At 42.8% G+C, this 27,510-nt stretch overlaps 1 protein-coding gene, 6 non-coding genes and 7 pseudogenes across 7 annotated transcripts in view; all 14 read left to right on the plus strand.

Annotated features, from left to right (window-relative positions):
- The window catches only part of LOC129603520 (uncharacterized), a 57,954-nt gene that overhangs the window by 29,287 nt on the left and 1,157 nt on the right, over window positions 1–27,510 (plus strand). The window lies entirely within an intron of this gene.
- LOC114847896 (5S ribosomal RNA) lies at window positions 350–468 on the plus strand (annotated as a pseudogene).
- On the plus strand, window positions 1,005–1,123 carry LOC114847887 (5S ribosomal RNA; annotated as a pseudogene).
- LOC114847861 (5S ribosomal RNA) lies at window positions 8,435–8,553 on the plus strand. Its single transcript, XR_003784292.1, has one exon. It is a non-coding gene; the product is annotated as a 5S ribosomal RNA (ribosomal RNA).
- LOC114847895 (5S ribosomal RNA) lies at window positions 9,091–9,209 on the plus strand (annotated as a pseudogene).
- Window positions 9,750–9,868, plus strand: LOC114847880 (5S ribosomal RNA). The gene has a single exon (XR_003784311.1). It is a non-coding gene; the product is annotated as a 5S ribosomal RNA (ribosomal RNA).
- Window positions 10,404–10,522, plus strand: LOC114847879 (5S ribosomal RNA). The gene has a single exon (XR_003784310.1). It is a non-coding gene; the product is annotated as a 5S ribosomal RNA (ribosomal RNA).
- On the plus strand, window positions 11,042–11,160 carry LOC114847905 (5S ribosomal RNA; annotated as a pseudogene).
- Window positions 11,696–11,814, plus strand: LOC114847894 (5S ribosomal RNA; annotated as a pseudogene).
- On the plus strand, window positions 16,543–16,661 carry LOC114847876 (5S ribosomal RNA). Its single transcript, XR_003784307.1, has one exon. It is a non-coding gene; the product is annotated as a 5S ribosomal RNA (ribosomal RNA).
- LOC114850700 (5S ribosomal RNA) lies at window positions 17,200–17,318 on the plus strand. The gene has a single exon (XR_003784882.1). It is a non-coding gene; the product is annotated as a 5S ribosomal RNA (ribosomal RNA).
- Window positions 17,857–17,975, plus strand: LOC114850699 (5S ribosomal RNA). The gene has a single exon (XR_003784881.1). It is a non-coding gene; the product is annotated as a 5S ribosomal RNA (ribosomal RNA).
- Window positions 18,511–18,629, plus strand: LOC114850689 (5S ribosomal RNA; annotated as a pseudogene).
- Window positions 19,164–19,272, plus strand: LOC114850695 (5S ribosomal RNA; annotated as a pseudogene).

Here is a 27,510-nt window from a genome sequence, read left to right on the forward strand (position 1 = left end):
AGATTGTTCAATTATTTGTTAACTCAATAATTGCATCGTTCTTAGACAACAGACGCTGTTACCTGCAAGAATTTTCTGTTTTCAGTCACAGTGCTGCTTTTGCTTTGTTCACAGTTCATGCCTATGGTCGGTGACACATTACAAGTAATGATATTGGCTTCTCTCTATTTGATTTGTTTAAAGGGAGAGCGAAATACAAAAAAGGGGATATTGTGTTTGAGGCCAAAAGGGCCACCTTCTGTGTACGTCCCAAAATGTTCTAAGTCCTTTATAAACGCCACCTTCAGGCAAGTGAATGCAACGGCGTGGCTTGCCAAGCTTAAAAGAGCTCCTGTTACTCTTTACTCTCGTTTACGGCCATACCACCCTGAGCACGCCCGATCTGGTCTGATCTCGGAAGCTCAGCAGGGTCGGGCCTGGTTAGTACTTGGATGGGAGACTACCTGTGAATACCACGTGCTGTAAGCTTTTACATTTCTCCTCACCCATAGCAGGGGGCGCTGTTTTCTCAGGTCTACATTATACTGCACCGTGTTATGGGAAAAGTGTTTTGTTTCTTATTCTATGCAGGTATTGTACGATTTATGAGGTATCTTCTGCAATTATTATCTTGTGTTTTTTATTACTTGAATTTTATGTATTTGACATTTCACATAGATTGTTCAATTATTTGTTAACTCTATAATTGCAACGTTCTTAGACAACAGACGCTATTACCTGCAAGAATTTTCTGTTTTCAGTCCCAGTGCTGCTTTTGCTTTGTTCACAGTTCATGCCTATGTTCGGTGACACATTACAAGTAATGATTTTGGCTTCTCTCTAGTTGTTTTGTTTAAAGGGAGAGCGAATTACAAAAAAGGGGATATTGTGTTTAAGGCCAAAATGGCCACCTTCTGTGTACGTCCCAAAATGTTCTAAGTCCTTTATAAACGCCACATTCAGGCAAGTGGATGCAACGGCGTGGCTTGCCAAGCTTAAAAGAGCTCCTGTCACTCTCTGCTCTCGCTTACGGCCATACCACCCTGAGCACGGCCGATCTCGTCTGATCTCAGAAGCTAAGCATGGTCGGGCCTGGTTAGTACTTGGATGAGAGACCGCCTGGGAATACCAGGTGCTGTAAGCTTTTACATTTCTCCTCAACCCTAGCAGGACGGGCTGTTTGCTCAAGTCCACATTCTACTGCACAGTGTTATGGGAAAAGTGTTTTCTTTCTTATTGTATGCAGTTATTGTAGTATTTATGAGGTATCTTCTGCAATAATATCTTGTGTTTTTTATTACTTTCATTTTATGTACAGAGGCAGCCGGTAAAAGTGTCTACCCCCACCGTGTTTGGGTTTCAAATTTGCCGCGTCAGTGCCGGGTTTGTACTGCGGGAGGAGTGTGTTACGTCCTTCTGGCCTGTAGGTGGCGATTGACTCCCACTTTTGGTCCTAAAACATCGTAGTTGCTTCCGTCATATACCCTCTTGTAGAACGTTGTATTACTTAGTGCATGTATCGCCAAGACCATGAACCGCTGGTCGCGTTATAGTATGAAGTTATGAACGTAAGTAAATTATGGCAAATTATGGCAGTTTAAAACCGAAAATAGGAAGCTGAACGGTGCGCCCTCCCGCGTGCAGCGTTCGATTTGTGGCAGACAAGCTACTGTAACCCTGATTTCTTGCTGTTGGTACGGGCAATTTTCTTTACGTGGAATGCTTCTGTAATGCACCACACGGCAAGACAGTACGGCACATGTACACTTTTTTCTTTACGCCGCTCTCACCCAACGCGCGTCACCTTTTTCCTGTCCCCCGTCAACAAGGACAGGTAGGAACTAATGTTGATGACAAATAAAATCACAGTAGCTGAAATGTCACGTTTCCCAAACATAAAATAAAAAAAATAAAAAGGAATACTAACTAAGGTTACACTACTACAATTTTAAAAAGTGAATAAGGATGATCTAGACCAGAGGTCTGCCACCGGTAACACCCACGTTTTAAATGAAAAAAACAAACACTGGGAGCCGCGGAGGGCGGCAATATTATATTATTTGAGAATAAGAATAAGAATAAGAATAAGAAAACCTTTAATAGTCCCGCAGTGGGGAAATTACCTCTCACAACAGCAGTACAGATCAGCAAGAATACAGGTACAGAACAGTTTGTGTTGGCACTGTACAAAGCAGTACAGTACAGTTAGAGTGAGTATGAAGTCATTGCAGGGTTATTGCACAGTAATGGGTATAAGATTTGTACCGGTAACAATATACATGATTGTTCACAGATTTACACAAATATTGTGCAGAGCAGGTTGCTATATAAACCACTGATGCAGTGGGTGAGTGACTGTGGTGGGATGTGGTCAACAGCTCTGATTGTACAGTCTGACAGCAGCAGGTAGGAAGGATCTACGATATCTCTCCTTCACACAGCGAGGGTGGATCAGACTGCTACTGAAGCTGCTCTCCAGAGTAGACAGTGAGTCCTCCAGTGGGTGAGAGACCTGGTCCATGATGGATGTCAGTTTAGCCAGGACCCTTCTCTCACCCACCTCCTGCACCGTGTCCAGAGTGCAGCCCAGGACAGAGCTGGAATTCTTGATGATCCTGTCCAGTCTCTTCCTGTCCCTCGCTGTGATGCTGCTGCCCCAGCAGACCACACCGTACAGGATGGCTGATGCCACCACAGAGTCATAGAAGGTCTTCAGGAGTGGCCCCTTCACTCCAAAAGACCACAGTCTCCTCAGCAGGTAGAGTCTGCTCTGACCCTTCCTGTACAGTGCATCCGTGTTATGAGTCCAGTCCAGTTTATTGTTCAGATGCACTCCCAGGTACTTGTAAGAGTCCACTCTCTCAATGTCCCTTCCCTGGATGTGCATCGGTGGGATGACAGCAGGCTGCTGTCTGCGGAAATCCACCACCATCTCCTTCGTTTTCCCTACATTGATCAGGAGGTGGTTCCGCTGGCACCAGTCCACAAAGTTCTGAGTGAGTCCTCTGTACTCTGCATCGCCATCATCGGTGATCAGTCCGACGATCGCAGAGTCATCAGAGAACTTCTGCAGAACACAGCTGTCCGTGTTGTGTCTGAAGTCTGACGTGTAGAGGGTGAAAAGGAAGGGGGCCAGTACAGTCCCCTGTGGGGCCCCCACACTGCAGGTCAGAGTGTCAGACACACAGTCCCTGGCTCTCACAAACTGAGGCCTGTTTGTGAGATAGTCCATAATCCACTCCGTCAGATGAAGGTCCACACCAGCCTCCTCCAGTTTGTGTTTCAGAAGCATCGGCTGGATGGTGTTGAAGGCACTGGAGAAGTCAAAGAACATGATCCTCACAGTGCTGCCGGGCTTCTCTAGGTGGGAAAGGGCTCGATGTAGGAGGAAGATGACAGCGTCGTCTACTCCTATGCCGTGTCGGTAGGCGAACTGCAGCGGGTCCAGGTAGGTTCCCACTGCAGAGCGGAGGTGACCCAGGACCAGTCTCTCCAGTGTCTTCATCAGGTGTGATGTCAGAGCCACTGGTCTGAAGCTGCTGGGGTCTTTGGCGTGCGGTGTCTTGGGCACTGGTACCACGCAGGAGGTCTTCCAGAGCTGTGGTACCACCCTCAGCTTTAGGCTCAGGTTGAAGACATGCTCCATAACTCCACACAGTTTGCCTGCACAGGACTTAAGGAGTCTGGAGCTGATGCCGTCTGGTCCAGCTGTTTTCCTGGCCTTGATCTTCCTGAGCTCACTTCTCACCTGGGTGCTGGAGAAGGATAGGGGTGGAGGGAGTGTCTTAGTGTGGTGTGAAGTGAGGGGTTGAGGAAGTGACTCAGTGTGGTGTGAAGTGAGGGGGTGTGGTTGGGATGAGTCACCAGTCGTCAGGGCTGAGGGTAGAGGGCTTTGTGTAAAGGTGTGAAGGGCTGTGGGGGGTGGTAATCCAGTGGTATGAGGTGACAAGAGGTTCGGAGGCAGCTGCTGGGAGGTGTGAGTGGGTGCTTGGTCAAACCTATTAAAGTGTAAGTTCAGCTCATTGACCCAGCTCAGGTCCCCCTCAGCCTGTGGGTGTGGAGCTTTGAAGCCTGAGATGGTTTTCAGGCTCCTCCACACCTCACTCACATTGTTCTGCTGCAGCTGCTCCTCCATCTTCCTCCTGTAGCTGGACTTCCCCTCACGGATTTTCCTCCTCAGCTCCTTCTGCACCCTCCTCAGCTCCTCCCTGTCCCCTGATTTAAATGCTCTCTTCTTCTCCTTTAGCAGAGCTTTAATATCAGGGGTGACCCATGGTTTGCTGTTGGTGAAACACCGAACCCGCCTGGTGGGAACAGAGTTTTCACAGCAGAAGTTTATGTAGTCCGTTACACAGTCTGTTATTGCGTTAATGTCCTCCCCATGTGGGTCGCAGAGCTCCGTCCACACAGTGGTGTTAAAACAGTCCCTGAGAGCCTCCTCGCTCTCAGCTGTCCACCTCTTCACTGTGCGGGGCACCACCGGCTGCCTGTGTACAACAGGTTTATACACAGGCAGGAGATGCAGGATGTTGTGGTCAGCTCTGCCCAGCGGTGGGAGGGAGGATGCAGTGTAGGCCTCTTTGGTGTTGGCATAGAATAAGTCCAGGGTTTTATTGTCTCTGGTGGGACAGGTCACATACTGGGTGTATGTGGGCAGAGCAGCTGAAGGAGGTGCATGGTTAAAGTCCCCAGAGATCAGGAAGAGGGCCTGTGGGTGCTGTGTTTGCAGCCTGTTGGTGACTGAGAGCAGGGTCTCGGAAGCTGTGTCAGCGTTAGCGGAGGGTGGGACGTACACAGCAATTATTATAACGTGTGTGAACTCCCTTGGCAGGTAGAATGGCCTCATGCCCACCGCTAACAGCTCAATGTCTCTGTTACACAGCTTCATTTTGACAGTGCAATGTCGTGGCATACACCACCTGGTGTTCACAAACACAGCCAGACCCCCTCCCTTCCTCTTACCGCTGTTCTCCGTTCTGTCCGCACGTAGCAGATGAAAATTGTCCAGTGCGACAGTCGAGTCCGGGATGAGTGACGTCAGCCAGGTCTCCGTGAACAGCAGGACGCTGCTGGTTCTGTACTCCGGCTGGTACCGTGTGAGCGCTGCGAGCTCGTCGATCTTGTTGGGGAGAGATCTCACGTTCCCCATTATAACGGAGGGGACAGCGGGCCTGAAGCGTCTCGTTTTCTCCCGTCGTAGTTTTCCGGCGCGGCGCCCACGTCGGGACTTCACCAGCACCTCAGCGGTGATCTCGTGTCTGTCTCTTGCCAGAACTACGGCGCTGCGCAGCGCGATCAGCTGCTCCGCGGTGTAAACAATGCGCGCTCTGACCCCGACGCACATCGTAGCTTTAAAAACAGCGTTTGTACTGCGCCAAACTTAGAAAAACTATAAAAAAGCTGTGTACAGGTTGTGTACACTAATGTTACTAACAACACACTAGAAAGGTAAACTTAAATAAGTGAAGAAAGTAATAAATAGAAGTAAGAGGACAGGAGCTGTTGTGACCAGCAGCCAGCTCGACCTGCGCCGGAGAAAAAAAAAAAAAAAAAAAAAAAAAAAAAGAACATTCAACATTTGTTTTTTAATCCAAAGAAGACATAAAAGTCGGGGCTCAGAGATCTAGCCGATGATAAAACATTGTCAAGGCATCGACAAGGACAGCTAACTCGCTTTTCCCTGCTTCAAACAGCTGTTTTAACTGAGAGCAACCCGTGCAGCATCACCGGTCAATCTGTAAACGTATTAATTTTTTTTTGGAAATAAAAATAATGTTTGCCCTGTTCAAACCTGCACTTCCATTCAACAGACGGACATGAAAGAGGGAATAACGAAATAAACAGCTGGTTAACTTTGTGGGAACATGGCTGTAGCTCTGCAATGACTTTATGTGGTACAGGTGAAAGCAGTAATAACGAAATAAACAGCTGGTTAACTTCTTAGGAACACCTTGTAGTAGGAACTGGTATATTTAGAAAACCCAGTAGTCCTAGTGTTAAGGTGTGTGAACTGGGGAGGAGACGGCAACAGCGATGGAAGAGCGACTGAATAGAGTTGATGTCTTCCCCGCTGACAGGCGCATTCATTTGATAATGCACGTATCTTGGCTGACAGTTCAGTTAAAAACCACACTGAATCTTCATTAAACCGTCCCTGAATAACAAAGATGAACTGCAGTTTCCTCCTTGATTATCCATGATTATTATGAAAGAAGCGCAAATCTTCGCCAGTCCAAATTGTGCAATTAATACTGTCTTTACAATAAAGGTAATAAATAATAATATTAGTATTTTCATTTTAAAAAGCACTGCATATTTTAAACGAATGTCGAAGTGCTACAAATAACTTAGACCAGAAAGCTACGATAAATACATACGTTTTTTTTTTGCAGAGTAAACATGTAGAACAAACTACTTGCTGCATTAATGAGTCTTAGACCTGCAGCTGATCACCCCGCCCGATGCTGCCCAGTCTCTCACAGAGCTTTGTCCCGGAGCTGAGGTATTTCTCACCTGCTGATCGAGTAGTAGCAACACATTAGCATGTTTATGCGCCTCTACGGGGGAGGGGGAGGGGTGTGTAGATTTCCTTTGCGACTGTGAGCAAACATGAGACAAACAAAAGCTTGGTCGAACTCAGATCCAAGTCATCTGAGTACGAAACACATCACATTTCATTCGATCTCGTGTTTCATTCGAGCGGCAGTCTGGAGCTCTCTGCTACGACTGCTGCCCCGCGACCCGTCCACGGATGAGCTTCCATTAAAAATTAAATGCAGTTTTAGCAGTTTGTTTTTCGTTTTTCTCTAAACGAAAAAAAACAGCTTAAAATTCAAGTCCGTGTGTTTTTGTTAAAAAATATTTTTGTTCGGTTTATTGGTTTGTAATGCGGTGCTTTTATTCGGGATAGATGGACGGATGGGAAATCAAAGTTTTGAAACATACACGGGCCGAATAAGTCACATCAGCCACTCATTCAGTTACAAGGACACGCACAGTCAAAACAAATTCTCGCTACATCTAGTGCGCCACTCCCCCGTTCCTCTCGTAGCCCGCATTTGCACATCCATACATTTGTGTATTGGTCACTCTCTGTCTGGGCACATGACTCCGAAACACGTCACATGTTTGTGTAAGAGATTGATGTCTCCACCAAATTATATGCAGAGGTAACGAGAGAACGACTTTTTGTTTTCCGTTTGTCTCTAAACAATAAAACATATTAACTCCAATTCCGTGTCTTTTTGTAAAAAACAAATATTTTTGCCTGTTTTATTGGTTTGTAAGGCGGTGCTTTGATTAAAATCCGTTTGCAGCTCAACGAAAGAGAAACGAAAACGCCGGTGAAAGTGGCTGGATGGACGGATGGGAAATGAAAATGTTGAAACATACACTGGTCGAATAAGTCTCTCAGCCTCAGTTACAATGACACGCACAGTCAAAACAAGTCAAACTGCAGTTCTGCAGACACAGACTAAACGCGTAGGAACAAACATGTTGCTGTAATGCGTCGGTGTAGATCTGCTGATTTCTGGCGTCCTGTCAAAATTACGACCGACAACTGCTGTAAAACAAATTCCTATGATTATTACGGTTATTTACGTAAAATCTACGACTATTGGAAAACATTCATTAACAAGTTGTGGAAGTTTAAAACCTAAATAAGCGGCTGTAGTCGCAGATGGACTGCGCTCTACGTCTTTACTTGGCCATGCGCATTCAAATTATATTAAATAAACCGCGACGCATAATCATGGTATTATGTGAAGTCAATGTGTTGTATCGGATGTTAGAGCGGTGGGTGTGTACATATTTTTAAGAGACGCCTTCTATTTAAAGACACGAAAAAGCTGAGGAGAATAAAAACAAGAATGTGTTGCTGCTGTGGCGCTGCCTGTTTTAAACCACACAGAACGATTATAACTTCGCAGTGAACAGAAAATAACTAAGCCATCAACAAGTTGTTGCCCTTCATACTCCCCATGTTTTAGCACACAGCAGATACTTAATAGTAAAGTAGGTCTGGTGTAATATATGTGTGTTACAGGTAGAAATGAACAGTCGGACCTCAGTTACGCTGTAGTGCTTTGGAGGCTTCTAATCAACGCTGCGTCACCTGGTGGTGAAAACGAGACTAGCGTCCTGATTTTTTCCAGCTGGCTGCAGGATTAAAAATCTTTAGTCAGCGACGCACTCGCTGCGCCGTGGCGACGCGGCGGTACTGCAGTAAAAACCCTAGTCACTTTGAACCGCTGCCACTGTATTTGACATTTCACCTAGATTGTTCAATTATTTGTTAACTCACAACTGCATTGTTCTTAGACCACAGACTCTATTACCTGCAACAATTTTCTGTTTTCTGTTCTAAGTCCTTTATAAATGCCACATTCAGGAGAGTGGATGCAACGGCGTGGCTTGCCAAGCTTAAAAGAGATCCCTTTCACTCTCTGCTCTAACTTACGGCCATACCACCCTGAGCATGCCCGATCTCGTCTGATCTCGGAAGCTAAGCAGGGTTGGGCCTGGTTAGTACTTGAATGGGAGACCGCCTGGGAATACCAGGTGCTGTAAGCTTTTACATTTCTCCTCACCCATAGCAGGGGGCGCTGTTTTCTCAGGTCTACATTATACTGCACCGTGTTATGGGAAAAGTGGTTTCTTTCTTATTCTATGCAGTTATTGGACGATTTATGAGGTATCTTCTGCAATTAATATGTTGTGTTTTTTTATTACCTGTATTTTATGTATTTGACATTTCACCTAGATTGTTCAGTTATTTGTTAACTCAATAATTGCATCGTTCTTAGACAACAGACGCTATTACCTGCAAAAATATTCTGTTTTCAGTCACAGTGCTGCTTTTGCTTTGTTCACAGTTCATGCCTATGGTCGGTGACACATTACAAGTAATGATTTTGTCTTCTCTCTAGTTGTTTTGTTTAAAGGGAGAGAGAAATACAAAAAAGGGGATATTGTGTTTAAGGCCAAAAGGACCACCTTCTGTGTACGTCCCAAAATGTTCTAAGTCCTTTATAAACACCACATTCAGGCAAGTGGATGCAACGGCGTGGCTTGCCAAGCTTAAAAGAGCTCCTGTCACTCTCTGCTCTCACTTACGGCCATACCACCCAAAGCAAGCCCGATCTCGTTTGATCTCGGAAGCTCAGCAGGGTCGGGCCTGGTTAGTACTTGGATGGGAGACCGCCTGGGAATACCAGGTGCTGTAAGCGTTTACATTTCTCCTCAACCCTAGCAGAGCGGGCTGTTTGCTCAGGTCCGCATTATACTGCACCGTGTTATGGGAAAAGTGTTTTCTTTCTTATTCTATGCAGTTATTGTACGATTTATGAGGTATCTTCTGCAATTATTATCTTTTGTTTTTATTACTTCTGTTTTATGTATTTGATATTTCACCTAGATTGTTCAAGTACAGTATTTGTTAACTCAATAATTGCATCGTTCCTAGACAACAGACGCTATTACCTGCAAGAATTTTCTGTTTTCAGTCACAGTGCTGCTTTTGCTTTGTTCACAGTTCATGCCTAAGGCCGGTGACAGATTATAAGTAATGATTTTGGCTTCTCTCTATTTGTTTGGTTTAAAAGGAGAGCGAAATACAAAAAAGGGGATATTGTGTTTAAGGCAAAAATGGCCACCTTCTGTGTACGTCCCAAAAATGTTCTAAGTCCTTTATAAATGCCACAATCAGGCAAGTGGATGCAACGGCGTGGCTTGCAAGCTTAAAAGAGCTCCTGTCACTCTCTGCTCTCGCTTACGGCTATACCACCCTGAGCACGCCCGATCTCATCTGATCTCGGAAGCTAAGCAGTGTCGGGCCTGGTTAGTACTTGGATGGGAGACCGCCTGGGAATACCAGGTGCTGTAAGCTTTTACATTTCTCCTCACCCATAGCAGGGGGCACTGTTTTCTCAGGTCCACATTATACTGCACCGTGTTATGGGAAAAGTGTTTTCTTTCTTATTCTATGCAGTTATTTTACGATTTATGAGGTATCATCTGCAATATGATCTTGTGTTTTTTATTACTTGTATTTTATGTATTTGACATTTCACCTAGATTGTTCAATTATTTGTTAACTCAATAATTGCATCGTTCTTAGACAACAGACGCTATTACCTGCAAAAATATTTTGTTTTCAGTCACAGTGCTGCTTTTGCTTTGTTCACAGTTCATGCCTATGGTCGGTGACACATTACAAGTAATGATTTTGGCTTCTCTCTATTTGTTTTGTTTAAAGGGAGAGCGAAATACAAAAAAGGGTATATTGTGTTTAAGGCCAAAATGGCCACCTTTTGTGTACGTCCCAAAATGTTCTAAGTCCTTTATAAACGCCACATTCAGGCAAGTGGATGCAACGGCGTGGCTTGCCAAGCTTAAAAGAGCTCCTATCAGTCTCTGCTCTAGCTTACGGCCATACCACCCTGAGCACGCCTGATCTCATCTGATCTCGGAAGCTAAGCAGGGTCGGGCCTGGTTAGTACTTAGATCGGAGACCGCCTCGAAATACCAGGTGCTGTAAGCTTTTACATTTCTCCTCAACCCTAGCAGAGCGGGCTATTTGCTCAGGTCCACAAATTGCTGCACCGTGTTATGGGAAAAGTGTTTTCTTTCTTATTCTGTGCAGTTGTTGTACGATTTATGAGGTATCTTATGTTTTCCTTACTTCTGTTTTATGTATTTGACATTTCACCTAGATTGTTCAATTATTTGTTAACTCAATAATTGCATCGTTCTTAGACAACAGACGCCATTACCTGCAAGAATTTTCTGTTTTCAGTCACAGTGCTGCTTTTGCTTTGTTCACAGTTCATGCCTAAGGTCGGTGACAGATTATAAGTAATGATTTTGGCTTCTCTCTGTTTGTTTGGTTTAAAAGGAGAGCAAAATACAAAAAAGGGGATATTGTGTTTAAGGCCAAAATGGCCACCTTCTGTGTACGTCCCAAAATGTTCTAAGTCCTTTATAAACGCCACATTCAGGCAAGTGGATGCAACGGCGTGGCTTGCCAAGCCTAAAAGAGCTCCTGTCATGCTTTTCTCTCGCTTACGGCCATACCACCCTGAGCACGCCCAATCTCGTCTGATCTCGAAAGTCAAGCTCGGTCGGGCCTAGTTAGTACTTGGATAGGAGACCGCCTGGGAATACCAGTTGCTGTAAGCTTTTACATTTCTCCTTAACCCTAGCAGGGGGCGCTGTTTGTTCAGGTCCACATTATGCTGCACCGTGTTATGGGAAAAGTGTTTTCTTTCTTATTCTATGTAGTTATTATATAATTTATGACGTATCTTCTGCAATTAATATCTTGTGTTTTTTGTTACTTGTATTTTATGTATTTGACATTTCACCTATATTGTTCAATTATTTGTTAACTCTATAATTGCATCGTTCTTAGACAACGGACGCTATTACCTGCAAAGTTTTCTGTTTTCAGTCACAGTGCTGCTTTTGCTTTGTTCACAGTTCATGCCTGTGGTCGGTGACACATTACAAGTAATGATTTTGGCTTCTCTATATTTGTTTTGTTTAACGGGAGAGCGAAACGCAAAAAAGGGGGTATTGTGTTTAAGGCCAAAATAGCCACCGTTTGTGTACGTCCAAAAATGTTCTAGGTTCTTTATAAATGCCACATTCAGGCAAGTGGATGCAACGGCGTGGCTTGCTATGCTTAAAAGAGCTCCTGTCACTCTCTGCTCTAGCTTACGGCGATACCACCCTGAGCACGCCTGATCTCGTATGATCTCGGAAGCTAAGCAGGGTCGGGCCTGGTTAGTACTTGGAAGGGAGACTGCCTGGGAATACAAGGTGTTGTAAGCTTTTACATTTCTCCTCATCCCTAGCAGAGCGGGCTGTTTGCTCAAGTCCACATTATACTGCACCGTGTTATGGGACAAGTGTTTTCTTTCTTATTGTATGCAGTTAATATATGATTTATAACGTATCTTCTACAATTAACATCTTTTGTTTTTTGTTACTTGTATTTTATGTAATTGACATTTCACTTAGATTGTTCAAACATTTGTTAACTCTATAATTGCATCGTTCTTAGACAACAGACGCTGTTACCTGCAAGAATTTACTGATTTCAGTCACAGTGCTGCTTTTGCTATGTTGACAGTTTATGCCTGTGGTCGGTGACACATTACAAGTAATGATTTTGGCTTCTTTGTATTTCCTTTGTTTAAAGGGAGAGAGAAATACAAAAAAGTGGATATTGTGTTTAAGGCCAAAATGGCCACCTTCTGTCTATGTCCCAAAATGCTCAAAGTCCTTTATAAACGCCACATTCAGGCAAGTGGATGCAACGGCGTGGGTTGCCATGCATAAAAGAGCCCCTGTCATGCTTTGCTCTTGCTTACGGCCATACCACCCTGAGCACGCCCAATCTCGTCTGATCTCTGAAGCTACAGTGGCAGCGGTTCAAAGTGACTAGGGTTTTTACTGCAGTACCGACGCGTCGCCACGGCGCAGCGAGTGCGTCGCTGACTAAAGATTTTTAATCCTGCAGCCGGCTGGAAAAAATCAGGACGCTAGTCTCGTTTTAACCACCAGGTGGCACAGCGTTGATTAGAAGCCTCCAAAGCACTACAGCGTAACTGAGGTCCGACTGTTCATTTCTACCTGTAACACACATATATTACACCAGACCTATTTTACTATTAAGTTTTTACTATTAAGTATCTGTTGTGTGCTAAAACATGGGGAGTGTGAAGGGCAACAACTTCTTGATGGCTTAGTTATTTTCTGTTCACTGCAAAGTTATAATTGTTCTGTGTGGTTTAAAACAGGCAGCGCCACAGCAGCAACACGTTCTTGTTTTTATTCTCCTCAGCTTATTCGTGTCTTTAAATAGAAGGCGTCTCTTAAAAATATGTACACACCCACCGCTCTAACATCCTATACAACATATTGACTTCACATAATACCATGATTATGCGTCGCGATTTAATTTATATAATTTGAATGCGCAAGTAAAGACGTAGAGCGCAGTCCATCTGCAACTACAGCCGCTTATTTAGGTTTTAAACTTCCACGACTTGTTAATAATTGTTTTCCAATAGTCGTAGATTTTACGTAAATAACCGTAATAATCATAGGAATTTGTTTTACAGCAGTTGTCGATCGTAGTTTTGACAGGACGCCAGAAATCAGCAGATCTACAGCGACGCATTACAGCAACATGTTTGTTCCTACGCGTTTACTCTGTGTCTGCAGAACTGCAGTTTGACTTGTTTTGACTGTGCGTGTCATTGTAACTGAGTGGCTGAGAGCACTTATTCGACCCGTGTATGTTTCAACATTTTCATTTCCCATCCGTCCATCCAGCCACTTTCACTGGCGTTTTTGTTTCTCTTTCGTTGAGCTGCAAACGGATTTTAATCAAAGCACCGCCTTACAAACCAATAAAACAGGCAAAAATATTTGTTTTTTACAAAAAGACACGGAATTGGAGGTAATATGTTTTTATTGTTTAGAGACAAACGGAAAACAAAAAGTCGTTCTATCGTTACCTCTGCTTGACGTGACGTGTTTCGGAGTCATGTGTCCAGACAGAGAGTGACCAATACACAAATGTATGGATGTGCAAATGCGGGCTACGAGAGGAACGGGGGAGTGGCGCACTAGATGTAGCGAGAATTTGTTTTGACTGTGCGTGTCATTGTAACTGAATGAGTAGCTGATGGGACTTATTCGGCCCGTGTATGTTTCAAAACTTTGATTTCCCATCCGTCTATCTATCCTGAATAAAAGCACCGCATTACAAACCAATAAACCGAACAAAAATATTTTTAACAAAAACACACGGACTTGAATTTAAAGCTGTTTTTTCGTTTAGAGAAAAACGTAAAACTAAAAACCTCTGCTTTTAATGTTTAATGGAAGCTCATCCGTGGATGGGTCGCAGGGCAGCAGTCTTAGCAGTGAGCTCCAGACTACCGCTCGAATGAAACACAAGATCGAATGATATGTGATGTGTTTCGTACTCAGATGACTTGGATCTGAGTTCGACCAAGCTTTTGCTTGTCTCATGTTTGCTCACAGTCGCAAAGGAAAACTTCTCATCCCTCCCCTCCCCCGTAGAGGCGCATAGACATGCTAATGTGTTGCTACTACTCGATCAGGAGGTGAGAAATACCTCAGCTTCAGGACAAAGCTCCATAGGAGACTGGGCAGCATCGGGCGGGGTGATCAGCTGCAGGTCTAAGACTCATTAATGCAGCAAGTAGTTTGTTCTACATACGTTTACTCTGCAAAAATAAATGTATGTATTTATCGTAGCTTTCTGGTCTAAGTTATTTGTAGCACTTCGACATTCGTCTAAAATATGCAGTGCATTTTAAAATGAAAATACTATTATTATTATTTATTACCTTTATTGTAAACACAGTATTAATTGCACAATTTGGACTGGCAAAGATTTGCGCTTCTTTCATAATAATCATGGATAATCAAGGAAGAAACTGCAGTTCATAGATGTTATTCAGGGACGGTTTGTAAAGATTCAGTGTGGTTTTCAACTGAACTGTCAGTCAAGGTCGTGCATTATCAAATGAATGCGCCTGTCAGCGGGGAAGACATCAACTCTATTCAGTCGCTCTTCAGTCGCTGCTGCCGTCTCCTCCCCAGTTCACACACCTTGGGGGAAGGGGAAACACGCATCAACACGCAGGACAAAGATCTGCGTTTCTCTGCTGCTACAGCCTCGGCTGCGTTGGGTTGTTAGTGTCCCTTTCACCTCTACCATATGAAATGTGTGCCTACAAAGTTGATCAGCTGCTTTCAGAATCAGAATCTTTTTTTATTCCCCATGCAGGTTTGAACGGGGCAAACATTATTTTTATTTACAAAAAAAATTAATACGTTTACAGATTGACCGGTGATGCCGCACGGGTTGCTCTCAGTTACAGCAGCTGTTTGAAGTAGGGAAAAGCGAGTTTGCTGTCCTTGTCGATGCCTTGACAATGTTTTATCATCGGTTAGATCTCTGAGCCCTGACTTTTATGTCTTCTTTGGATTAAAAAACAAATGTTGAATGTTCTCAAATAATATAATATTGCCGCCCTCCGCGGCTCCCAGTGTTTGTTTTTTTTTCATTTAAAACGTGGGTGTTACCGGTGGCAGACCTCTGGTCTAGATCATCCTTATTCACTTTTTTAAATTGTAGTAGTGTAACCTTAGTTAGTATTCCTTTTTATTTTTTTTATTTTATGTTTGGGAAACGTGACATTTCAGCTACTGTGATTTTATTTGTCATCAACATTAGTTCCTACCTGTCCTTGTTGACGGGGGACAGGAAAAAGGTGACGCGCGTTGGGTAAGAGCGGCGTAAAGAAAAAAGTGTACATGTGCCGTACTGTCCTGCCGTGTGGTGCATTAAAGAAACATACCACGTAAAGAAAATTGCCCGTACCAACAGCGAGAAATCAGGGTTACAGTAGCTTGTCTGCCATAAATCGAACGCTGCACGCGGGAGGGTGCACCGTTCAGCTTCTTATTTTCGGTTTTAAACTGCCATAATTTGCCATAATTTACTTATGTTCATAACTTCATACTATAACGCGACCAGCGGTTCATGGTCTTGGCGATCCATGCACTAAGTAATACAACGTTGTCATCTCGTGATCACATGATGATGATGAGACGCTGTTTTTCCAATAATTAAAATAAAAAAACTGCTTTCACTCAGACTCGAACCCCGGACAAAAAAGAAACGTTGTGGCCATGCACGTTAACCACTAGGCCACCCAAGACCTGATCATTGGTTGTTCTACAAGAGCCTATATGATGTAAGCAACTACGATGTTTTAGGACCAAAAGTGGGAGTCAATCGCCACCTACAGGCCAGAAAGAAAGTAACACACTCCTCCGGCAGTACAAACCGGACGCAGCAGATTTGAAACCCAAACACGGTGGGGGTAGACACTTTTACCGGCTGCCTCTGTAAGCCGGGTCGGGCCTGGTTAGTACTTGGATGGGAGACTGCCTGGGAATACCAGGTGCTGTAAGCTTTTACATTTCTCCTCAACCCTAGCATGGGGCGCTGTTTGTTTAGGTCCACATTATACTGCACCGTCTTATGGGAAAAGTGTTTTCTTTCTTATTCTATGCAGTTAATATATAATTTATGACGTATCTTCTACAATTAACATCTTTTGTTTTTTGTTACTTGTATTTTATGTATTTGACATTTCATCTAGATTGTTTAATTATTTGTTAACTCTATAATTGCATCGTTCTTAGACAACAGACGCTATTACCTGCAAAGTTTTCTGTTTTCAGTCACAGTGCTGCTTTTGCTTTGTTCCCAGTTCATGCCTATGGTCGGTGACACATTACAAGTAATGCTTTTGGCTTCTTTGTATTTGCTTTGTTTAAAGGGAGAGCGAAATACAAAAAAGGGGATATTGCGTTTAAGGCCAAAATGGCCACCTTCTGTGTATGTCCAAAAATGCTCAAAGTCCTTTATAAACGCCACATTCAAGCAAGTGGATGCAACGGCGTGGCTTGCCAAGCTTAAAAGAGCTACTGTCATGCTTTGCTCTCGCTTACGGACATACCACCCTGAGCACGCCCGATCTCGTCTGACCTCGGAAGCTAAGCAGGGTCGGGTCTGGTTAGTACTTGGATAGGAGACCGCCTGGGAATACCAGTTGCTGTAAGCTTTTACATTTCTCCTTAACCCTAGCAGGGGGCGCTGTTTTTTCAGGTCCACATTATACTGCAACGTGTTAAGGGAAAAGTGTTTTCTTTCTTATTCTTTGTAGTTATTATATAATTTATGACGTATCTTCTGCAATTAATATCTTGTGTTTTTTATTACTTGTATTTTATGTAGTTGACATTTCACCTAGATTGTTCAAATATTTGTTAACTCCATAATTGCATCGTTCTTAGACAGACGATATTACCTGCAAGAATTTACTGATTTCAGTCACAGTGCTGCTTTTGCTTTGTTCACAGTTCATGCCTATGGTCGGTGACACATTACAAGTAATGATTTTGGCTTCTTTGTATTTGCTTTGTTTAAAGGGAGAGCGAAATACAAAAAAGGGGATATTGCGTTTACTGTAAGGCCAAAATGGCCACCTTCTGTGTATGTCCCAAAATGCTCAAAGTCCTTTATAAACGCCACATTCAGGCAAGTGGATGCAACGGCGTGGCTTGCCAAGCTTAAAAAAGCTACTGTCATGCTTTGCTCTCGCTTACGGACATACCACCCTGAGCACGCCCGATCTCGTCTGATCTCGGAAGCTAAGCAGGGTCGGGTCTGGTTAGTACTTGGATAGGAGACCGCCTGGGAATACCAGTTGCTGTAAGCTTTTACATTTCTCCTTAACCCTAGCAGGGGGCGCTGTTTTTTCAGGTCCACATTATACTGCACCGTGTTAAGGGAAAAGTGTTTTCTTTCTTATTCTATGTAGTTATTATGTAATTTACGACGTATCTTCTGCAATTAATATCTTGTGTTTTTTATTACTTGTATTTTATGTAGTTGACATTTCACCTAGATTGTTCAAATATTTGTTAACTCCATAATTGCATCGTTCTTAGACAGACGATATTACCTGCAAGAATTTACTGATTTCAGTCACAGTGCTGCTTTTGCTTTGTTCACAGTTCATGCCTATGGTCGGTGACACATTACAAGTAATGATTTTGGCTTCTTTGTATTTGCTTTGTTTAAAGGGAGAGCGAAAAACAAAAAAGGGGATATTGCGTTTACTGTACGGCCAAAATGGCCACCTTCTGTGTATGTCCCAAAATGCTTAAAGTCCTTTATAAACGCCACATTCAGGCAAGTGGATGCAACGGCGTGGCTTGCCAAGCCTAAAAGAGCTCCTGTCACTCTCTGCTCTTGCTTACGGACATACCACCCTGAACACGCCCGATCTCGTCTGATCTCGGAAGCTAAGCAGGGTCGGGTCTGGTTAGTACTTGGATAGGAGACCGCCTGGGAATACCAGTTGCTGTAAGCTTTTACATTTCTCCTTAACCCTAGCAGGGGGCGCTGTTTGTTCAGGTCCACATTATACTGCACCGTGTTATGGGAAAAGTGTTTTCTTTCTTATTCTATGTAGTTATTATATAATTTATGACGTATCTTCTGCAATTAATATCTTGTGTTTTTTGTTACTTGTATTTTATGTATTTGACATTCCACCTATATTGTTCAATTATTTGTTAACTCTATAATTGCATCGTTCTTAGACAACAGACGCTATTACCTGCAAAGTTTTCTGTTTTCAGTCACAGTGCTGCTTTTGCTTTGTTCACAGTTCATGCCTGTGGTCGGTGACACATTACAAGTAATGATTTTGGCTTCTCTATATTTGTTTTGTTTAACGGGAGAGCGAAACGCAAAAAAGGGGGTATTGTGTTTAAGGCCAAAATAGCCACCGTCTGTGTACGTCCAAAAATGCTCTATGTTCTTTATAAATGCCACATTCAGGCAACTGGATGCACTGGCGTGGCTTCCCAAGCTTAAAAGAGCTCCTGTCATGCTTTACTTTCGCTTACAGCCATACCACTCTGACCACGCCCAATCTCATCTGATCCCGGAAGCTAAGCAGGGATGGGCTAGGTTAGTACTTGGATGGGAGATAGCCTGGGAATACCAGGTGCTGTAAGCTTTTACATTTCTCCTCATCCCTAGCAGAGCGAGCTGTTTGCTCAGGTCTACATTATACTGCACCGTGTTATGGGAAAAGTGTTTTCTTTCTTATTGTATGCAGTTATTGTATGATTTATGAGGTATCTTCTGCAATATTATCTTGTGTTTTTTATTACTTTTATTTCATGTATTTGACATTTCACCTAGATTGTTCAATTATTTGTTAACTCTATAATTGCGTCGTTCTTAGACAACAGACGCTATTACCTGCAACGTTTTCTGTTTTCAGGCACAGTGCTGCTTTTGCTTTGTTCACAGTTCATGCCTATGGTCGGTGACACATTACAAGTAATTACTTTGGCTTCTATCTATTTGATTTGATTAAAGGGAGAGCGAAATACAAAAAAGGGGATATTGTGTTTAAGGCCAAAATGGCCACCTTCTGTGTACGTCCCAAAATGTTCTAAGTCCTTTATAAACGCCGAATTCAGGCAAGTGGATGCAACGGCGTGGCTTGCCAAGCTTAAAAGAGCTCCTGTCACTGTCAGCTCTTGCTTACGGCCATACCACCCTGAGCACGTCTGATCTCGGAAGCTAAGCAGAGTCGGGCCTGGTTAGTACTTGGATGGGAGACCGCCTGGGAATACCAGGTGCTCTAAGCTTTTACATTTCTCCTTAATCCTAGCAGGGGGTGCTGTTTTCTCAGGTCCACATTATACTGCACCGTGTTATGGGAAAAGTGTTTTCTTTCTTATTCTATGCAGTTATTGTAAGATTTATGAGGTATCTTCTGCAATCAATATATTTTGTTTTTATTACTTCTGTTTTATGTATTTGACATTTCACCTAGATTGTTCAATTATTTGTTAACTCAATAATTGCATCGTTCTTAGACAACAGACGCTATTACCTGCAAGAATTTTCTGTTTTCAGTCACAGTGCTGCTTTTGCTTTGTTCACAGTTCATGCCTATGGTCGGTGACACATTACAAGTAATGATTTTGGCTTCTCTCTAGTTGTTTTGTTTAAAGGGAGAGCAAATTACAAAAAAGGGGATATTGTGTTTAAGGCCAAAATGGCCACCTTCTGTGTACGTGTAATATATTTATGTATCATATCATATATTATTATATAGGTAGTGAACAATCTGTTCGGGTCAGGTTAAGGTGCAGTGACTGATCCTCAACCCTTGCAGTTTGGAAGGGTCGTTGTCTGGGGAGCATCTGGGATAGACTCCAGGAAACAGACGTTTACATTTACTTTTAGCAGTAAAATTGATCATTGCTTATGAGAGAAGTACAGAGAGTAGATGGGTTTGTGTGTCCTCAGTGACTGGGGTGAAAGAGTTTGCGTAAACTGGGTTCGCAGAATCCGTGTTCGCAGAATCTGTTGTTGTTAACAATGATTATCCAAGCTGTTCCTAAGGAAATATTCAAAATGTCACGCCGACCTGGGAAAGGAACTGGGAGGTTTCCTCTGCAGAGGAACAAGCAGGTGAATTCGGTCTCTGCCTCTCTTGCTATTACTCTTATGTAATCATTATCTGATTGATTTAATTTGTCATGTATAATAAATTTGTATGCTATTGATTTAAACTTCAAAGTTGAGTTCTTGTGAAATCTCTGTCGTGATTGAAGAACAAAGAGAATACACGACAGAAATTGGCGTCACTCCAAGCAGGCAGGAAAGCCGGGTCTAAAGCCGACAGGTGCCCGACTGCACCCAGCCCGAGACGACTCGTCACTGGTGGCCACAGGTGAGATGCGCTTAAAGCTCTTACATGACGATTCTCTGTGTTGGGGGCAGTATGGGCATGTGTTGGTTACATTAGAAGATTCTAAATTCTGATTCGGCTATTTCTAGAAAACAATCTGTGTGGGAATAAGCGGAGAGAGGCAGTGGAGAATTTGCTTGTAAAATTTGCTGTATATAAATATAACTTACCAACTGCTTTATTTGTGTGCTGTGCTTTGCTTTTATTGTGGGGAAATAGAAAATGACATGGCCTATTGACCTCTAAATGTTGACTTACATGTTAACTCTTTGACAGACGACGTTGGGAGATTCTAAATAAAGGGCTTAAATAGTCTGTATGTGTCTAAAATAAATTTAAGGCTGTGTAAGTACGGTAACTGACGTTGGAAGTGCAGGCCCAAGAAAAAGAACCCAAATTGGCAACATATACTAAACACCTTTTTGTAAGTTGGACACTCTCTACTTACCATTTTATAGTTCGGGACAGAAAAATATTTATTCAAGTGGTTCTAAAATTAAGGTGAGGATTAGTAACAGCGTCAGATTACGGTGCGGCCTCAGTGCAATCAGTTTAGTGAACCGAAAAGCCGACTTTTACTCACCAAATTAGACCAAATATATATATATATATATATATATATATATATATATATATATATATATATATATATATATATATATATATATATATATATGCTTATATATTTAAGGCACTGTAGGTTTATGTGCGTATGAGGAGACCTACATTAAGCTTGGGATTGATCAAATCAAGTGTAGATTTTCTCATGAGTTGTGAGGCCTGAGAGACATAGGGAAATCAGTAAAAGCGCTTTCTGTGATATGCATATGAAGATGAAGTGTGCTGGCAATAATGTATGAAGTTTAATCAAGTGTGTATTTGTGTATATACGTATGTGAAGTTAAACGGCGTAATAGTTGCTTGTTGCTGATTTAAATTTGAGTAGGCTGGGTTGACAGCGGCTCCTCTACTCCTCCGGTGCAGAAGGAGTGTGTGTGTGTGTGAGGGAGAGAGGAAAAGAGAGCAGGAGGGCGGGGGAGTCAGTGTGTGTGTGTGTTTGTGTGTAGGCTTAGAGACAGATCCCCGCTCCTCATACGTGTGTTTTCAGATAGTTGGGGGGAGACGTTGGCTTGGTGCCAGGTGGCGACGAAGTTTTAATTTTTGTAGTAGTTTAATACTTTAACATTTTTGATTGTCCTATATTGTGTTCACTTTTCTTTGTACTTTTATAATCATTTTGACGTAATCTGAGTGTTTTAGTGCATTTTTTGTGACGACGTGTCTGCACTGTGGTTGGGAGTGGTCAAGCTGGTCACGGAGTGTAAGACCGCGGCTGCTTTGTTTATTAAAATAATAAAAAAGGGGGTAGTTGAGGCGCGGTCTCTGAATTGGGTGTGGAGGCGTCAGCTGTGTGCCTCTTCTGTTGTTTACGCTCCCGAGAGAGTGTGTGTGTGCGTGTGTTTTACTGCTCAGAGCATTAAGCTCAAGGGTGTGTGTGTGTCGTACTAGTCCTAGCAGTAGGCTCGGGTGTGTGTGTGTGTGAGTGTGCATTGGAGAGACATAGACACATAGTTGACAGACTGCAGTAAAGCCTTAGTTTTGTTCCTATTATTACTATTAGTGTAATGGACAGCAGCTAAACTTCAAAACGTATACTACATCGGTTGAAGAGGAAGGAATTTTACTGTAACGCTAACGCTTCTAAATTGGCTCAGAGCCGTCAGCCGTGTGCTTCTCTAAGAGCAGAATCAGACTGGAAGTACAAAGACAAACAGAGTACTTACGAGCCTCCATCTGTCTGAGGCTCCGCCTCACCCCTCCTCTGAGTTTTCACCAACTTTTCAGATCAGATGTATGTATGTATAGACTATTAGTGCCTGGTTAGTATTAGGTGAGAATAAATGTTAGTAATACAGTAGGTGAGAGTAGAACCACAGGGGTATGCGATATACATGCTAGTGTACTAGTAGTGGTCTGCAGCGTGTTGGTTATACTTTATGTCAGTGTGTATTGGTGGGATTTAGCTTCTATTTTTTCATTTTCAGTTTCCATTTTTGTCTGGTTCTAAGTTAACTAGGTTATTTGGGCAAAGTTAATAAACATTCCTCCATATCAAAGGTCTTTCTACTCACGCGTCTGTAGCAGCTGCATTCTCATGAGCAAGACCACCATTTGTGACCTAATGCGGGCTAGGCACAGCATGGGACATCACCATCACGTTAAAATCAAGGGTTTCATTTACGCTGATTTTGTATAAACCTAGTAATATAAACAAAGCACATGATCAGCTCCAATAAGATGCTAATAATTTTTCTTCAGCAGTTGCTCTGAAGTGGGCATTTCTGCAGTGGTTTGGTTTATCTTTGCATCAGGCTTACTCGTTTATTCAGAACAAATCAAAACTCATCAGCTCAACAGTCACTAGGAATGATTATCGGGCCAGTTGTTTAAAACAGAGGTAAAACCAAGATACCCATAAAGGAAGAGCGTCTAATTACAATTTAACTGGTTAATATTTATGTTGCTTTTCACTAACTATGGGTTGTAAAGACAGGGAACTTACTTCAGTTATGAACACTGATTGAGATTAGTTCAGTTACAAGTATAATTAGGTGTAATTAAGGGTTGAAATCATATCTTCAGTAAAGATACATATTTAATAATGAGATCTGTGGATGGGAACATGTCTCCAGTCGAGGTGTTGATGAAGGAAGTTCAGAAATGCTCAGACAAATGGAGCAAGCAGACACATGAATCCACGTCGCCCTGGCCTTCAGAGGGGACATTTGATCTGAGGCAGTGTGCAGAGATGCAGGGTTTTATAAAAACCTATAAGATAAAAGACAAATCTGTAAAGCGAGGCCTTAAACGGGAAAAAGAAAATGCAGTGTTGCAATTGTTTATTAACTGTGCAAAAATGATGGGCAAAAAGACGACTCAATGTGGTGATAATCAATTTAATCAGATCTCTAAAACTAAGTCTCTTTCAGATGCATCCCAGATGAATGCAGAAGAAACAAAACCATTATGGACAAAGAAGCCAGTTCACCCTGTAGCTGATCTAGAAGGGACAGACAGGGCAGTGAAAAGGGATGAGTTGTTAGAACTGCCCGACATTTATTTAAACACAGAGAAAATTTCAATTGGAAATTCCTGCAGTGAAAGTGATCTGCGTGACAGAGCAGTTAGATCACTGTGGGCTGAGTCAGATGAGGAATCAGTGTGTGTGGGTGACGAACGGGTAAATGAGGTTTCTGATGGACTTCCTCTGCTGATCAAAAGGGCAAAGTGTCAAAATCTGCCCTGGCCTTCAAGACCAGATCAGAATGATCTGAATGACACTGTGGAACTTTGCAACTTGTCACTAGAACAAATAACTGAGCATGTGATTCATGCTGTTGAGCTGCGTCAGAAGCAGGCAAAGGAGGCAGTGAAAGAAGCAACACGCCAGCAGCAGCGAACAGAGGGGGAGAAAAGAGAGAGGAGGATGGTCTCTGCTCAACCAGCCAGCGTGCCTCAGACCCCACCTACACCACCAGGCATGGCCACACCTCAGGTGATGTACATTCTACCAGGAGGGTGGACAAGACGACCTCCTATGAGGAGAGGAGGGTTCCCTGCAGACAAAGGCAGAGGAACAGGAGGCAGCCACAAAGGAGGCGTGAGATGCTACTGCTGTGGGAAGACTGGTCACGTAAGAAGCCATTGCTTTGATTGGCTACGGGGCTCACGAGGAGTGCCGAGACCAAAGGGGTCCGCTGATCAATGTGGAGGCCCCTCAGCTGGGTACTAGAGAGGACCAGACACCTGCAGGATTCATGAACTTTGTTGATGGGCTCCATCAAAAGCCAAAAAGCCAGAGGCCTCTGAATCTGTGACTTCACCTTGATGCACACTTTAGTACTTTGAGACTCAGACAAATATCTAAAATTTGGAAACAAAATAAACAAGTCGGCTGGTGAGAATGACTTAGTCCTTAAACCTGCCAACAGAGACAAAAATTAAAAATATGCTAATTTTACTAGGCAAGGGAAAGACAAAGGTATAGAGAATATTTCAAGATAAAGTTCCCAATTCAATCACTCTGCTGACAAATGCTCCACCTGATGCTCAGTGGGTGACGGTGTTAAAAACAATGTGAATTGAAGTATGTGGATGAAGGGACTGTGTGCACCAGACTTTGAGACGTGCCTCATTTCATCTCTCCAACTAACACTAACTGTAGACAGTTGTCTCATTATATTGGTAAAGACTCATTCTCATTATTGAGGTAAGGAAGTTTCACTAGACAAGCCTTAATACTGTAGGAAGTGCCTCCCACATACCATAAAGTGAGTGAAGTATCTGAGGAGGTCAATCAGCTAAAAAGGGAATGAGGAGAGTGTAAATGTTTCCCTCATACAGTAAACAGCAGTTTGATCCCTACAGTATGTAAGCTAGTATAACGCATCATGCTCTCATGTGTTACAGAAAACATCAAACTTTAAAGTGACTCAAACCAGACGTGCATTTTACTGCTACTGTGCCAGTTCTCCAATAGACAGAAAAACCAAACCATTCAGAACCCGCAAGGTGTAACTGTTGCAACAATGCTTAGCCTTTTATAGTACTGTATTGTAATGCTACGGATTGTGGTGCTGCAAGCAGCTACAATTCACTACACTACATTTAGGATTTGCACAGTACGTCTACTGTTTAAGTGGGGCTGCAGTTTTAATGATCGCCTTGACATGTTTTGATGAGGTTCCACTTAGTTCTTATCATCACTATAATTAATATATTCCAACAGAGCAGAAGACACATTTAGCAAATGTGTAAACCAGGTCTCAGTTCATTTTTTCTTTCCATTCTTTTGCTAAACAGTTGACATAGATGTCATCAGTCTGCAGGCCTTAAACAAGTGTTACAGGGCTGTGGTGTTCTTTACGGCATAGAAGGAGGAGGTCTGGGGAAGAGACTGAGCAGCAACAGTGACGGTGCTTTATCCTCCAAGAGGTTTGACTGTATGTGGGTTTATATGGACTTTCTTTAATAGCTTACAATACTTCAGTTATCGTCCACAGCTACTTTGTTATCACTACAAATTCTGACAGTCACAGGGGAATTATAATTAGATGTAACAATAATTGTGGGGTTGTTTGAATTTCTAGGGTATAGCTTTGCGTTTCCAACAGTTAACTAGGTTGTGTTATGTCCATGTGTCATTTCTGATAGTTTGTGAGGATTCAGCTTATTTAGTCTTTACATTAATTGTGTCATGAAGTCACTTAATGCATGCATCTGCAGTGCTTCTTGAATTCAATAAGGTTTCCTACAACGCAATGATTCTGTGTTCATAATGAGATTAGTTTGTGTTAATGTTGTAGTTATTAAGGTCTAAACATTCTTGTTCCTTCTATTGACATCATCCTTAATTTCACTTAGTTTTATTCAGGGTTTGATGATATAGTCCCCGGTAAGGATAAATACGTAGGATAAATAAGTGTAGGAAATTACTTTTAGGGTTTTGCTAGTGTTCTTTTATCCATCCATCTTAATTTAATGATTTAATCGGCTTCAAATTCAATGGACAGTTATCTGTCTATTGAGGGGGGAAAAATGTATTGTAAAAAATTGTTTTGATTATTGCTTTATGACAGTCCCTAGTAACTTCATGACGGTCCCTAGTAACTGGGGAACTTGTGTGTGGCATCTGCTGTGAGAAGGGACTATTCTGTTTCTGTTGTGTTTTATCCCAAGTTGGTGAACTTAATCCATGGGAGAAAGGTTTTGGTCGAGTTGGCACAAAATTTGATTTGGTATATACTGTAAATAGCTTACGCTACAGAGGAATATGATCTCACAGCGGGACTCATTGTGGAGTGATAGGAAAAGTGACAGGAGCAGGGTATGTCAGGAAGGAAAGGAGTTAAGGGAAGTCGAAGAGTGAAGGAAAAGGGAAGTGTAAATGTGATAATGACAATAGAGGGACGAAAAAGTACTGTGAACACTGCATTTTAGTGTGTAGCTTGTAAAAATATGCCGAACGCATAGACTAACATTGCACGAAGCTTTGCTTGACGAAATGGTGTTTAATGCATCAACCAAGTTTCTATGTGAAACAGATGATTAATATACGCAGAAAAGCTGTGTTGTTCCATTGCAGGAAAGAAGAGGACAAAGAAGATCAAACTTCGGATCACTGATGGGCCCTGAGTGACACTGCTGACTCATTTAGCAGAACAAGGTCACAGGCTAGCCTTTCTAAATTATAGTTCTCATAGAGCAAGAGGTTTCTCTCTTAGCTCACGTGCACGACAAAAACCCTGAGCTCATGACATGACTGACTGATACTGTATATGCTCTACGGACTGACTATGACACATGTCGATGATGTTTCTTGTTTTTATTGATTTATTGATTTTATATAATGAGGGTTTAACAATTTTCATTCTGCATCTCAGTGTGTTGTTGTACACAGGAAGCTCACATTAACAACTTCAGCCCTTCTCTCTACACAGAGCAGCAGTGGAGAAACTGTGTCAACTCATTTTCTAAACTAATTTTTTTCCCTAACCAACTTCTCTCCTACTCTTAACCTCCATCCACAGATTACTTCAGTATCAGAGGAGGGTGTGTCTTATGATCTGCTACAACTGTGGGTTTTTATATTCTCTGATCTTTTGATTTCTACAGCAACGACCTGGAATAAAAAGCAAACTATATGTTCTGTTCAGCCTAACCCTAACCCTAGCTCTGTAGGATGGTTTATGCTGCACTATAGTGCAGATCTTTCTGCCTCTCAGCTATCAGCTCTCAGGTCACAGCTGGAGCACCAGTCTGAGGGGGACAAAGGATGGTGCAGCAGAAGTGTGCTGGAGCCCTGAACGGTCCAGAAATGAGGGACTCTGTGTTCAAGGTGAAGGCAAGCTGGGCCAACTGGGTCACTAGCAGAAAGGCAGGGCATCAGATGAGGTTCCTAGGACAACGCAGAGGGTGCAGTGCCACAGCTTCCAGTACAACCGTGACGGACGAAGGAGGAGTCGATGGAGCCGAAGGAGCTGATGGAGAGTCCAATTATTCCACTTCCAGCTACACTCCTCAAACAATCCTCACCCACCTAATATTGTGGGGCTGCGCTGACCAA

This window comes from Betta splendens, chromosome 21, assembly GCF_900634795.4.
Source record: "Betta splendens chromosome 21, fBetSpl5.4, whole genome shotgun sequence".
NCBI classification, from domain to species: Eukaryota; Metazoa; Chordata; class Actinopteri; order Anabantiformes; family Osphronemidae; genus Betta; species Betta splendens.